A 15,905-nucleotide genomic window follows, 5' to 3' on the forward strand; every position below is an offset into this window, starting at 1 on the left:
TAACAGAAAACAGAAAATACTATATAATATATACAAATTAAGATATGTAGGTGTTAAATTAACATAATTTAAATTATCATGATAAAATGTATATATATATATATATACCACTTTATAATATATAAAAAGTAAGACAAATTCTAATATTAACTATTTTAGACAACTTTGGTCCTAGTTATTCACAATCTATTAACATTATTTTATATTTATATATTATATATAGCATATGTGGAATTATATTTAACTTTTAAGTAAAATATGCTATAAATCAATATATTATTTATAAATTTGAAATTTAATTTTATATTTTTATTTTAAGAATTTAATTCTTCTAATTTTAAAATATTAAAATTTAAATCAAATTATTAATATTTTCAATTTTTATTAAATTTGTTAGTGTAATTAAACAAATGGCAATATGAATTTAACAAAAAATTTTAATTGTATTAGTAATTAAACTTAAATTTTAAATCCGAAAAGTAAGATAAAATTCTTTGAAACAAAAGTAAAGAAAATTAATTCCAAAACATACAAAAGTACATGTACTCAAAGCATTTTTTTATAAGTACCACTCTTGAAAGATTATATTCACTTAAGCACACACATACTCACATCCTTTCACATATTGCAACACCGATACCAATTGAACTAAAATTCATTCGACTTTTAAGTTTACTTTTTAAATACATACAATTGAATCAAAATAAATTTCGTTATAAAATTGAACCAAAATCAAAATTCCATACATATAATTTCACCAAACCAAAATTAATATATCACAAAGCAGGCTTGTGTTTGAAATTTATCCCTTCCAGAAATAAAGCCATGTTCTCTGCCGTCTACTTTGGGCATGGGGGTGGATTTGTTTGAACAAAAGCAAGGCGAAACCCTTGTTCTGTATAAAACTAACATCCGAGAAACATATTAAATTAACTGGTTGAAACTTTAGCATCTGCAAGAGTTCATTCAGTTCCTAGCCACGAGCTGATTTGCCCGACACGGAAAGGATTTGCAGCAGCAGTTTTCTGGAAGCGTCAAGTCAAGTAGCCAAACTTCAGTGGTATAATCGTGGTCTAGCAATGGCGCAATGCACAAGTAAGCACAAAACTCAACAACGTGTCCAAGGAAAGTTTGAAGTTCGTTTTTAGTTTCGGGACTCCAGCATTCTACCAACAAATCAGTTGAACCTCGATACAGAAAAGTTCTCTTGCAGTTTGAGGGCAATCTAGTCTATTTCGATAGCAAAGGCAGGACTAGACAAACCATTAATGATTTTGAAACCCGAGGACTACCTAATGATCCCAAGCATGGAAACCAAAAAGGGACGAGATTGTGGTCATAACAAAACCATACAAATTAACACACCAGTTGAGACATGAATTAGAAGCCAGCAGACGTGCAAGCTTTGCATTTAGCTTACTTGCGACATCGACTACCAACCAACTCTGGATTGCCTTTTCTCATCATGGCAACGAACTCATCGTAGTTAATTCTCCCATCCTGTGGGACAAACATGACATCTTAAGAATAGCATGTTAAGATATAAGAACAGATACTTGTCTTCTAGAAAGGAAGAAGTATACCCTGTCAGTGTCAACTTCTGCAATTATCTCTTTTATTGTTTTCTCGTCACCCATATTATACTTCCTAAGGGCCTGCTCTAGCTCTTCCATTGTAATAAACCTAAATTCGAGTAGCAAATAAACACATTCAGTTATTACATGGGCAGATATGATTAAGGAATGGAAATTACACGAAAATGGTTATGTAATATAACAGATGGTAAGACATATTACCCGCTATTGTCCTCGTCAAAGTATTGAAAGGCAGTATAAAAGTGGTCTTCTCTTTCTGTTCTATTCATGTGCATGGTAGCTGTTATAAACTCGATGTAATCAATTGCTCCATTTCCATCAAAGTCAGCCTGGGAAATTAATAAAAGGTTATATACCATAACAAAGTTCTGAAGAATGTTTTGCGCAAGATAATCATCTATGCTTTTTCCGGTTATTGTCAAATTCTTATTATTCAAGTAATAGCACATTTAATGAACAATACCATGCTTGGATGCTGAAATGGAGTGTTGCAATGCATAAAATGACATGTTGAGCATACTTTTTAATCACATATTAGCTTACTGTCAGATATCTAACCAGCCCCTAGTGACCATTTCTACAAGGAAAGCAATGTTGTCCCGTCGAGATAATAATTGTGCATGGTTAGATTGGAGTTTCAAGTAAATTGTTTAAAAGCATAGTGATTAACTGATTATCAGGCCGGATATTTATAAAAGAACCAAGACATACCGCTCCCATTAACTGCCTCACTTCAGACTCGGAAAGCTTAGTACCAAGTTTAGGAAGTCCCGTTTTTAACTCCTCGAAGCAGATTGTTCCACTGTTGTCGGTGCCCATGGATTTGAACATCTCCTTCAAACCAATAATTTCTTCTTCAGATAGATTCTCGGCAATTACCTGAAAGGAGAGAAAGAAAAAGAAAATAACTAATAATGATGGATGTTAGGATCGTCCCGATTAAGCAACAAACAAGTAAAAATAGCAGAAGAAATTGAGAAGATGAACACACAAATTTAACGTGGAAAAACCTCTCCAAAGAGGATAAAAAAACCACGGGCAAAAATAATTTTACTATAATGGCAAAAGAATGAAGAGTACAAAAGATGGAGATAAAACTAAACCCTAAAAACCCGAAAAAAAAAGAACCCTCAAAATGTAAACACAAAATTCTCTAAATGTGTTATGAGTTCTAATCTAATGGGTATTATTTCTAAGATTGTAAAAGACCCTATTTATAAGCTAAATTAGTAAGTCAAATAAACTATACTAATAAATGCTAAATATATTATACTAATAAATACTAAATCTTCTAGAAAAAAAATATATTTTTGTTTAACTTGACTTGCAAGCAATCTCTTAGAATTTGGGTCACACAACTCTAACAATCTCTATATTGACACGAATTCTTTCAACGCCATCTTTGCCAAAACCTGCCATGGGCCTATCTTGAACTATGCGGGGAATTAACTGAGTCGAATCTATGCTTAGAAGCTGGAAGACTTCTAGCCTTCGACTTGTGCACTGCCAAATCAAAACTAACCCGGGTCTGATTTTCACGAACACAGTGCCTTAACTTTTCAAAATCTGCATCCACGAGAGCTCCACGAGATACTTTAATGTCGCTCGACTCGATATTGATTTTACATCCTTTCAAGTCTAAAATACTTAAGGAGATGAGATTCTTTCGTAAATCAGGTACATACCTGACATCTGAGAGTGTCCTAATCGTCCCATCGTGTATTCTAATTTTAACAGTACCAATACCGATTATCTTACTAGATGAATCGTTTCCCATGTGTACAACTCCACCTTCAACCGAACTATATGTGGAGAACCATTCTTTATTGGGACACATGTGGAAAGAACATCCTGAATCTAGGATCCACTCAGACGTAAACTTGGAGTTATCGCTCGTTGACACTAACAAGAAATCATCACCACCTTTATCGACAAATTAGCACCAACTACATCTTCCTCGTTACTCTCAGCAGCTATTTTATTTCGCAGTTTATAATAATCTGTTTCGACGTGACCTAACTTTTTACAATAGCGACACATTTTGTCTCGTTTCTTTGATGCTACCAAAACGGAAGCTTGCCTATCTGTTTTGCTATTCAAACCAAACTCATTGTCGAGTTTGTCTCTACTCAACAAATGACCCTTCACATCTTCGAACGAGAGTTTGTCTCTACCATAAATCAATGTCTCCCTGAAAGACTTGTATGAAGAGGGTAAAGAGCACAATAATAGCATAGTTTGATCTTCATCGTCAATATGAACCTCAACATTCTTTAAATCATTTAAAACAGTAATGAATTGACTGATGTGATCTCTAAGAAGCTCACCTTCGTTCATGCGAAACGTAAATAAACGTTATTTCAACATTAAACGGTTAGCCAAAGACTTAATCGCATAAAGAGTTTCTAACCTTTTCCATAAGGCGAATGAGATCTTCTCCATCAATACCTCCTGCAATACTATATTCGTGAGGCACAACTGAATTGCAGACAAGGCCTTTTCATCAAGCTCTTCCCATTCTGCTTGATTTAGATTTTCAGGCTTTTTCCCTGTAACAACCTTTTTCAAGCCGTTTTAAACGAGAATTGCTATCATCCAAACTTGCCACAGATTGAATTTGTCTCACCATCGAACTTATCAATTTCAATCCTTGTCGCTGCCATCTCTGAATGGGCTAATCTATGAAAATTGAACTAGCTTTGATACCACTTGTTAGGATCGTTCCGATTAAGCAACAAACAAGTAAAAATAGCAGAAGAAATTGAGAAGATGAACACACAAATTTAACGTAGAAAAACTCCTCCAAAGAGGATAAAAAAACCACGGGCAAAAATAATTTTACTATAATGGCAAAAGAATGAAGAGTATAAAAGATGGAGATAAAACTAAACCCCGAAAACCTGAAAAACAAAGAAACCTCAAAACGTAAATACAAAATTCTCTGAATGTGTTATGAGTTCTAATCTAATGGGTATTATTTCTAAGATTGTAAAAGAGCCTATTTATAGACTAAATTAGTAAGTCAAATAAACTATACTAATAAATGCTTAATATATTATACTAATAAATACTAAATCTTCTAGAAAGAAAAAATATTTTTATTTAACTTGACTTGCAAGCAATCTCTTAGAATTTGGGTCACACAACTCTAACAATGGATAATGATGATGCCAAGGCCCCCTAGATCTTACATATACTTAAATAGAAGACCAATTTTTCAAATTTAGCACAAACAAAATGCACTTGGGCAACAAGGTCAACCAAAGAACAGTGTTTCAGAAAAGAGGCATATCACATTAACACAGCCATCTTTAGCTTTGTTCTATTGAAGATGGATCTTTTAAAACAATTTCCCTCTTTTTCACATTTATGAAGTTTTGGAGCTCGAAAGACTAATATTTCATAATGGTGACGGAGAGAGCATTTTACCTTTAAAGCAACCTTTTTGAGTTTGTTCATTGCGCTGAATTGCTTCATTCTAGTTAAAACAGCAATATCAAGAGGCTTATCAGATGCATCACCGTCTTCACGCATCCATTGATGATCTGTGTGCAATTTGTAAATGAAGCTTCATTCTCTTTTAAAGAACTACCAAGAAACTTGAAGGAAAACTAAGATTCGAAATATGAATTTGGCAGGCAATTTGATAGTATTCAACTTTCAAGTCCAAGGCTTTTAACTTGCAAGAAACCATAATGAGTTCATAGGTCCTTGAAATTCAATTAAAAAATTGACAGAAAAGGAAAAACTTACTTAAGACTTCAGATGCTGAAAGTCGTTCTTTAGGATCATCCCGTAGCATCTTCCTCACAAGATCTTTGGCACTGCTGGAAATGGAAGGCCATGGATCAGACGAGAAATAAATATTTCCACGAAGAATAGAATCAAAGATACTCTGCTCAATTTCTGCATGCAAAATCAAAAGCGGAGTTGTCAGATGTCTCACTCATCCACCACTGAGCAGAGCTCATTACCAATCAGCTCTTAATTAATATATTATATATACACTCAACTGGATATCATCGAGATTTAAAACTACAAAGTTTCCAACACCTATAAAAGGAATATGGCTGTAGTACATTAAAATGAATATTTTATAATTAAGTACCTCCATAGAATAGTGGTACCCCACTAAGAAGAACGTAAAGAGTCACCCCAGCACTCCAAATATCAGCTTCAGGTCCATAGCGCCGACGCAATACTTCTGGAGCAACATAATAAGCACTTCCAACAAGGTCCTTAAAAACATATCCTGCATCAGTAGAGAAGCTTTCTAGTTGATACCCATCATTCGATAATAAGGTGAGGAACTACCTTACTCTGTTAGATGAACTGTGGCTAAAACATGAGAATTCAACATAAACTTTAAGTAGTAGCACTTTGTGCCTAGAAACATCCAAGATCAATAAAGATCTTCGATATGAAGTTTCCATCATTTCAGTATTCCACAATACATAATGATTGACTATAGTTATAATTACTGTCCAGCACAATAAGTCTCTAGTCCCTATGCATCCTTACTCAATCGAGAGCCCACAAAATAGCTCACCTGGCTTGAAAAACACAGAGAGCCCGAAATCAGTAGCTTTCAATGGAGAATCCTCATCCTTATTCAAGAACAAGAAATTCTCAGGCTTCAAATCCCTATGCATTACCCCCATGGAATGACAATTATGCAGCATCATCACTATCTGCCTACACAAGTTAGCTGCTTTCCTATCTGAAAAATGACCTTTAGCTATAATCCGATTAAATAACTACCCTCCAGCACACAGTTCCATAATCAAATTTACTGATTGGTGATCCTCATAAGCCCCTTTCAGCTCCACAATATTCCTTTCAAAACCCATTTACTAAGACTTTTTTTTTTTAAGTTGCAAAATAAAAAATGAAAAGCTATAAAGTTTTTTATTAGGGGAAGAAACCTGTGGCCGGTGAGGTGGTACATAATTTGTACTTCTCGGCGGACATCTTCGATATCTTCACGGTTGATAAGCTTACGCTTGGTGATAGATTTACAAGCGAACTGCTGCTTGGTTTTTTTGTGAGTTACCAAGTAGGTAATACCAAACTGCCCACGGCCGAGCTCACCGCTGAAGACGTAAGTTGAACGGACGTCTTCCATGGGACGGCCGAGGACACGACCGACGGCAGGTGAAGGATGGTGGTGGTGGGTTGAAGATTGTTGAGGTCTTGGCGGTGGTGGGGCAGGTTGGATGTTGATGCCACCATCGAGGAGACCAACGCCGGAGTCGGATAGTGGTTGGAACTGGTTACCAGTGGACGGAAGACCATTGCAGTTTCCCATAGTTTAAAAGAATAAATAACGGGAAACTCCGTTCCGTTTTCTAGGTCGAATGGGAGTCAAGGGAGTTGTTAAAAGGAAGACGGAAGGGACGAGACGTGTTTTATTTGTTTATCCGAAACTGAAACTGAAACTGAGCAGTCTTTTCAGGAAAAATTACAAAAACAATCACTTATGAATAACTTAAATTACATTTTGATGATCGATTTAGGATTTTATTATGGTTTGTAGTTTCTCACATTTATTACATAACGTTCATTTTTTGCATATAGTTTGATGATATAGATTTAATGTAATAATTCAAGGCAATCCTATATAGTTTCCCCTTAGCTTATAACCTCTTACTCTATCAATAAATGAGCTTTATTTGTATCTTCAATTTTAAAATTATTTTGGGTAAATTCACCAACAGTCACTTAACTTTAGGGTAGCTGACAAAACAATCACCTAGGTTTCATTTCAATCATTCAAATTTGGAAAAATAACAAAACAGTCTTTTTAACCATTTTCCGTTACAGACATAACAAAAAAGTAACATTGCATTTAACAGTGGGCTAGTTGTCGTTTGAACAGTCCTTTTTAACCCTAAACCCATTTAAGAGAACTGGGTAGTAGAAGAGGAAGAGAAAAAAAAGAAGAATAAGAGAAGAAATGGAGAAGAAGAAGAAGAAAAGAAGAAGAGAAGAAGAAGATGAGAAAATGGAAGGAGCTTCGTACCAATGATTCCCAAGGGTCAAAATCCGGGAACTCAAAGACGACTACGCTTCCACGGTACCTACGCCTCCATGGCAAACGCCCTCCGCCGCACAAGTTGAGTGCATGTGCTAATGCACGTACGCAGTTTATGTATTGATTCTTAAGTTTTTATCTTCCGATGATAGAATGGACTTGATACCAAGGTTGAAAAGTCTAGAAAGCAGATGAAGGAAAGAAAAAACAGGGCTAAGAAAGTCAGAGGTGTAAAGAAGGTAATTGGGGTGTTTATTTTTTCAACTATTTTTTCTTGACTTTATTTTGTATATTATTTGTGACTTTGCCCACATTGCAGACGAAGGCTGGAGAGACTACCAAGAAGAAGTGAGATTCTCATAGACATGAACTAAGTTTCATGCAGCAATACAATCAAGCCCCTACTTATTTACCTTCATTTATATTATTTTCCATTGAACTTCAAATGTGTAATGTTGAGTTCATTCTTCTTTTGAATATCCATTTGGATTTTTGTATTATGGACCTATTTTACCTGTTTCTATAGAGATTTTAACTTGAAATGAATTTTTGGGGCTAGAAATTGAAATCTGAATCAGTACCATGTTATCTCACCTAATGCTTTGAAATTTGCATTTACCAATTATTGGTAATTTCTTTTTCTTTGAATCCTATAGTCTATTCATGTTTGATTGGAACCACTGGCTTCCATGGTGCTTGAATGTTTGGTTTTTCAAGGATGCGGGTGGCTTAGGGTTGTTCAGCAGTTACTATTGTTGTTGTGGCTCCTGCTTTGTAGCCATTGTTCTGTTGTGGGTTTGACCCTTTGGCTTTTGTCAAGCAACAAACCATTTGGATTGAAAGAAAAAGACCCGAATTCAGGAGATGATAAAAGACAAGGTTGAGGGAGAAAGAAGATGAAGAGAAATGAGAAGAATAAGAAAAAAAAAGAAACATAAAAAAAAAGAGGTTGAGGGAGAAGAAGATAAAGAGAAAGATGAAAAGAAAAAGAAGAAAGACACAGAGAATGATGAATAATCTTTTCTTTTCTTTTTGACCCTTTGACTACTCGTCCAACGTGGCAAGTTAACTAGCCACATCAGCTAGTTAACTGGCCACGTCAGCTATCCCGTTAAGCTTGTGAAAGAAAATGTTAATGGGTGACTGATTTGTCACTTTTCAATAACGTTAGTGACTGTTTTGTTATTTTTTCAAAGTTGAGTGACTGAAATGAAACCCAAGTGGCTATTTTGTAAGCTACCCCAAAGTTGAGTGGTTGTTGGTGTAATTTACCCATTTGTTTTTTATATTCGAGGTCTAATTATTTTTTAAATGTAAATTTTTAAAAAACTCTATTAAACACACAAACTACTTAAGTTAAACAGTAGTTTACAGAAATTCTATTCACTTATATATCTTGAATTCAAGTTTTTTTAAGTCAAGCCCTAATAGCTTACGAGTATTTTGTTTTTGTTTAATTACAAATTAAAAAAAATTCAAATATCCATTTTTTCCCTATAGTAATAAAATAACAGATAAACTACATTTAAAATCACTCAATTATTAGTAAGCTTACACTTTGGTCACTCAATTTTAAAAAGTTACAAGTTGGTCACTAAACTACTTGAAAGTTACAAGTTGTTCATCAATTGTAATGGAAATCAAATATGGCCGTTAACTCACTATTCGTCATAGGGAAACTACACCCCAAGATCACTTAACTATTAGTAAGTTTACACTTTGGTCATTCAATTCAAAGATGTTACAAGTTGGTTATTGAACCATTCAAAAGTTTTAGGGTTTTAGGGATCTCATTTGTAGTTGTATTATAGTAATCTTGTCACTATCCAACCTCTTATTCCTCCAATAAAGAACACCAAATCAAAGATTTTTCCTTCTATTTCAACTTTAGGTTTAATTTTCCTTGAAATGGCCTGAAACTCTATTGATTTGACGAAAGTTCTAACAAAAAAGCTCTTCATCTCCATCCATCATCGTTTGATATCCACTTGACTTCGATGTGTTCCTCTTCTGGAGACTTTCTCATTGACCTTTTGGATTGAGCCTTTGTCACTTTGAACTTTTCGCCTAACTCCTGACTGAATCTGGTACATTTGAATTATTTATATATATATATATATTAATTCTCTTCTCTAATTTTATTTTGTCCTTTTGATTCTACTAGTTCTTTTTACAGCTTGCTAAAACATGAGACATTATTCCTTTTTTATTTAATTTTTGATAAGTGCTAAAGGTAACATATTTTAACCTCATTCTTAACTCGTTTTTGAGTGATTATCAGATGTTAATTGTTAATTTTATACACCTAATTCTTTAAATTCATGTTTTAATGCTTAATAGAGTACTTGGGAAAAAAGAGCGAAAAACGAGTGAAAATCGGAGTGTCGGAGCAAGCTGAATGAGCCACACGAGTGGAATTATAAGATCCTATACCAGTCCGGTCGCCCAGTTCAAGCTATGAGATACTACAACCATAAAAATTTAACATTGTTCACAATTTAATAAAAAATAACCAAATAATTCATTTGCAATCATTTCCATGCTATTCAATCAAAACGATACCTAACTCAAACTTACGAAACATTTAAAACAATCCGAGAACAATTTTGGATTAAAATGAAACTTTTACAAATGCTTTAGTAAAAAATGAAAATAGAGGTCACACGACCGTGTGACAGAGCTTAGCCCGTGTTGCTCAACAACATGGCCGTATAACTCTATGTGATCGTGTGAACAAACCTACACCAAAAATCAAAGAGGCCACATGATTGTGTCATGCAATCGTGTGAGACACACGGTCGTGTGGCAAACCTTGTCCCAGATTGTGTGTGCCCAAAATACCTTCAAATACAAGCCAATTCACCTACAATTTCTTAAACACTAAGCCATGCATTTATATCCACATTAACCTATTAAAAATGTACCAAAACATGCCAAAATATACTAATTTACATTCAACCTATGTGTCTAACCAATATGCCCTCATTGGCATCACATTTCAATATAAACAATAATCAACAAATCAACCTTATTCAATTATCAAATAAATTCCAAATAACATATGCCATAATCAACCATTTATACCAAACATTCTAATGCCAACATATCCCAACCAAAGTTCCAAAAGATTACCAAAACAAAATAGCAATTTCAATAACAAATCTCCAAGGATGACATCAAACGACAAGTTACCATTTCAAGATACAAAATACCAAAATCATGTTTACCATTCAAATGTCACAAATCATCATCTCACAAAATAGAATCAACATGATATACCTAATTAGTTTTACCACATTCATCACAAGTTGATCATGAAACATGAAACATAACATTATATACCAACTTTAACCACATTACAAATCTAACTAGAGTTTTAAATTCATTAACTTCAACACCCCATATTTATGTCACAAAACTGGAAATACCGAAAATAACAAATTAGAAACTACCAAAACAAGAGTTTGATAGTGTGAGCCTAGATATTGATCCGTCCAACCAGTTTCGTAAAACGTTAACTACAGAAAACAAAAACAAACCAAGTAAGCTTAAGTAAATTAGTAAGTTCATAGCTAAAATTCAAATCAACTTACCTCAATTAAAAATTTGAAAACTAAAATAACTTAGATTAATTAAACTTGAAAATTATTTACGAGAACAAATAGAATTAGTACTGAAATAGTTCATCATATACTTTATGTTCATCAATGGTTTAATCAAAATCCTTATATATATATATATATATATATATATATATATATTTACATTTCATTCCATCAACACCCATATAAAACATTCTTGCATGATTATACTATGATACAAACCTTCTAATGGGTAAACATCAAAAAAATCAAATCATTATAAGATTAATCACAAATTTTTCATAGCTTGATGAACTATAGTAACATGACTCGGATACTCGGGTAACCATATCACACCAGAGAGCATTGGAATGCTAAGAGAGGCACCGAAGTGCAAACCCGTACAATTGCGCGTTCAAACCCTATTGGCACGCCAATCGTATCCTAATTGTTTACTACATACAAACGAGCATTTTAACAGAATTTACCACATTTAATAATTTAGAGGCACTTCCAAAAATATATTCGTACGCATGGTTGCCAAACAACTAAGTTCATTCCAAAATCATAAAAATCATATTTTTCAAATGTTCAACAACTACCAAATATTCACTTTCTCAGCTGTACTTATTTGCAACAAGTTATAATTTCAATTTATAAAAAACTAACATCAAATACAATTAAATCAAATCATAATAACACATGTTATAAATGTATATATATTTATTTATACTGTGAACTTACCTAGTATATTTGGCTATCGAGTAGATTTGTAGGGACTAATTTACGACTTTTCTTTTTCTCGCTTATCCTTCGTATGATTCCATTCTTGATCTATATAATGATTAAATTCACTTTATCAATTTCAAATGCACTATCAAACTCATTTCTATGCACATGACCTATAAATTTTATTTTACAAATCTTTCCTAAATTTTTACACTTAGTTTAATTTAGCCCTTAAAATTTCACATTTAACCCCTAATACTCCAAAACCGAATTTAATAGCATCCCAAATCAGCCTTTAACACTTGAAAATTTCACAAATTTACATGCTGAATATTTACATAATTTCATATTAATCCCTATATTTAGAACTAAAATTCCTTTACAAAATAGTCCTAAACAACAACCAAGTTTACTAATTCATCATTTAATCTCAAGAACACCTTGAATTCATTAATGATAAGCTTTAAAATATTTAACAGTTTTACAAAATAGTCTCTGGGTTAACTAGATTATGCTACAACTGTAACACCCCTAACCCATCCCCGACGTCAGATTAGAGTTATAGAGCATTACAGTTCAAACCATAACCTTAAACATTGAAACATGGATCAACATGAAATTTACATAATTATATCTGATAACATAACTTAATTATGATATAAATACTTTTACGGACCTTAAATTGAGCTTGATTGGCCCTAAAAATAGTTTGGAAATAATTAGGGACCAATTTGAAACAAATTAGAAAGTTCAAGAAAAAACATGAAAAATTGTGAAACAAGGGTCACATGGTCGTGTAGGAATCCGAACTATGGGACACATGGCCGTGTCTTAGCCCTTGTGCTAAACCGTGTAACTCTCTAACTTGGGTCACATGGCCATATTTCAAGACCTATGCATGCATACCAAGATACATCTTTCTTCCACACATTCACATGATCAAAACACACCTCAAACACATGCAAAAAAAACCATTTCAATCATCCCGTATATTCTAACCAATATGCCATTCAAAGGCACCACAATTCAATCATCAATTTGATACATGTCAAACCACTCACATACTTGAAACATTCACCATACAAACATGTACATTATTGATTTTTACTCATTTCTAGAGGTAGTCAAAAGTCACCTAATTATATGTCACATAATATATCTTAGAAGCAAACACTTACCTATGCATTTACAAATCAAAACATTAAGTTTTAAACATGCACAAGCTAGGATCAACTCAAACACTACCAAATCAACATCTAGACTTATACATACCAAATAACCATATCACCACATATCACACAACCATCTTCTTCCTACTCACATGAGGGCATGCATAATTACTATCGTGTCATATGAGTACACATCATTTACAAGCCTTCAACAAAAGGCATGAACATAAATGAACTTGGCACCATTTGAAAACAAACCAATCACCAAGACTACATTTATAACTCTATTACATGTCATTTATAACCATTTCCTAGAATAACCAAAGTCTACCAAAATGGATTGATGGGTAGTGTGATCGTGCTCTGACACAATTCTAACCGATCGAGCTTTCCGATGACCTATAAAAATAGAGAAAATCAACTACGTAAACAACTATTGCTTAGTAAGCTTGTATAAAGAACTTAAATTTACCAAATGCATTAAATTAAACAACCAAATATACTCTCATCGTGTCATATGCAAAACTTCCTTTCCTATACACATCACCCCCTAAGGTTAGTAAATATAACATTTCATGTAAGTTCCAAGTAAATCATGGCATTAAAAATTTAGGCTTTATATATATCATCCATCTCATATATATATATCCATTAAACATTCTTCTCATTTGAATTCACATAGTTAGAAGATAATAAGTAAATATAACATCTACGAAACATAGAATATATTAAGAAATGAATTCCATGCATATTTCATTCATCACATGATAAATACTTACCCTTTTCATTTCATACATGCATATCCATTTTTCCATTTCATGTGAACATCATGTTTTTATACATGCCTTTCCATTAACCTTTACTTACCTGTTGAACCATATAGAATCACATCGAATATTCAGGAATACTTACACAAAGTGTGCCACCTTTCCAATAGTGCTCACACGAGTTGTGAAATGGGCTTGCTCATACGAGATGTGAGTCGACATGTTAGCTACATGATGCTGCTCACAAGAGCTGTGAAGAATTCACAACAAATGCAGGACCACAACCACAGGTAGGACATCAAGGACCAGCATTCGAAACTGTATAATCCAAGTTATCTGATCTATTACACCGGCACGAAACCTTCTAGGTCCAAGGGCCAATATAATTCACCGGCACAAAGCTTGCTAGGCTTAAGGCTTGATAATATACACTAGCACAAAGCCTGCTAGGCACAAAGCCTAATAATATACACCGACACAAAGCTTGCTAGACACAAAACCTGATAATATACACTGGCACAAAGCTAGCTAATATCTCATTCAACTCAATTTCAATATTAATTTTTCATCAACCACATTCAAAATTACAAACACCACAATTATTTGAACAAAAAAATTAACAAGGAATTTAATTTAACATATTACACATGGTACGAACTTACCTGTACCAAAACGGTGCCCTAACATGATCTAACGACTAACCCGCTATTTTGGCTTTTCAGAGATTAGTGTTCGTTTGAGTCGTTTCTTTATCTAAATAGTAATTTAATTCAATTAAATAGTTCAAATAAATCAAAATATCTAATTTAAAATTATAATTCATATTATTATAAAATTAAAAAATTACCCCAAATATTTTACCTCTTATGCATTTAGTCCCTAAACCTGAAACTTGAAATTTGCCATTTTTTAACCATCAACCAAACTAGCCAAATTTCTCTTATTCACATATCAGCCCATAATCATCAAAATTTTACATTAAATCCCTTAAATTTTACTTCTTAATAAATTAATCCTTTAGCATTAAAATTACTAAAAATCACATAACAAAATACTTCTATTTAACAACCAATCTTAACAATCTATCATAAAACTTCAAAAAGATATCAAATTCATCCATGGCGTAATCTATAATATTTAACAGTTTTACATATTAACCCCCGGGTTAGCTAGATTAAGCTAATACGAGCTCGAAAAAATAAAAATTACTAAAAATAAAACAAAATTACTCGCCATGCATGAAGAATAAAGAATGACCGAATGATTTGGTTTCTTATCCATGGAGAATTCGGCTGCTCATTCCATTTGGGAAAGATGATATTGTTTTCATCTTTGTTTAAACTTAATTTATTATTTAATTACCATTTTGTCTTTATAAAATGACAAAATCATACCCATAATTGCCCAGTATCAATATACATGGTATAGTTACCCACTAAGTCCTTTAATTTAAGATTTCATAGCCATTTAACCCTTTTAACATATAGAATTCAACTTTTACATCTTTTACAATTTAGTCATTTTCGCTAATTAACTATTTAAACGTTAAAATTTCTTAACAAATTTTAATATAAATCTAATAAAACTCTGTAAATATTATATTTAATAAAATATTTACGGGCTCAGTTTATAGAAATGAGGTCTCGAAATCTCATTTTCCAAAACCACTTGACTTTAATGATTTACCACTTGAATCTAATTATTCATTCAAATAACATAAATGATCAAAGAAAAATTTATTACAATACTATATTTGACTCGTAAATATTAAATAATAATATTTACGAATTCAGTCGTTGGTTTTGTGACCTCGAAACCACTGTTTCTAACACCACTGAAAAATGAACTGTTACAATAACGATTTCAAAATTATAAAAAACAAAATAAAAATGCACTTACATGCAAGGGCTTTGTTTGACCGAACTCAAAGCTTCATCAATGGAGGTTTTTAGGTTGGTTTTCGGTGGAAGCTCAAACAAAAAGATGATATGCACCTTACTTTGTTTTATTTTACTTATTTAACTTTTAAT

At 33.0% G+C, this 15,905-nt stretch overlaps 1 pseudogene; it reads right to left on the reverse strand.

Annotated features, from left to right (window-relative positions):
• Positions 1–616: 616 nt before the first annotated feature.
• On the reverse strand, positions 617–7,046 carry LOC105788263 (calcium-dependent protein kinase 3-like; annotated as a pseudogene).
• Positions 7,047–15,905: the final 8,859 nt, after the last annotated feature.

This window comes from Gossypium raimondii, chromosome 2 (genome assembly GCF_025698545.1).
Source record: "Gossypium raimondii isolate GPD5lz chromosome 2, ASM2569854v1, whole genome shotgun sequence".
Classification (NCBI taxonomy): Eukaryota; Viridiplantae; Streptophyta; class Magnoliopsida; order Malvales; family Malvaceae; genus Gossypium; species Gossypium raimondii.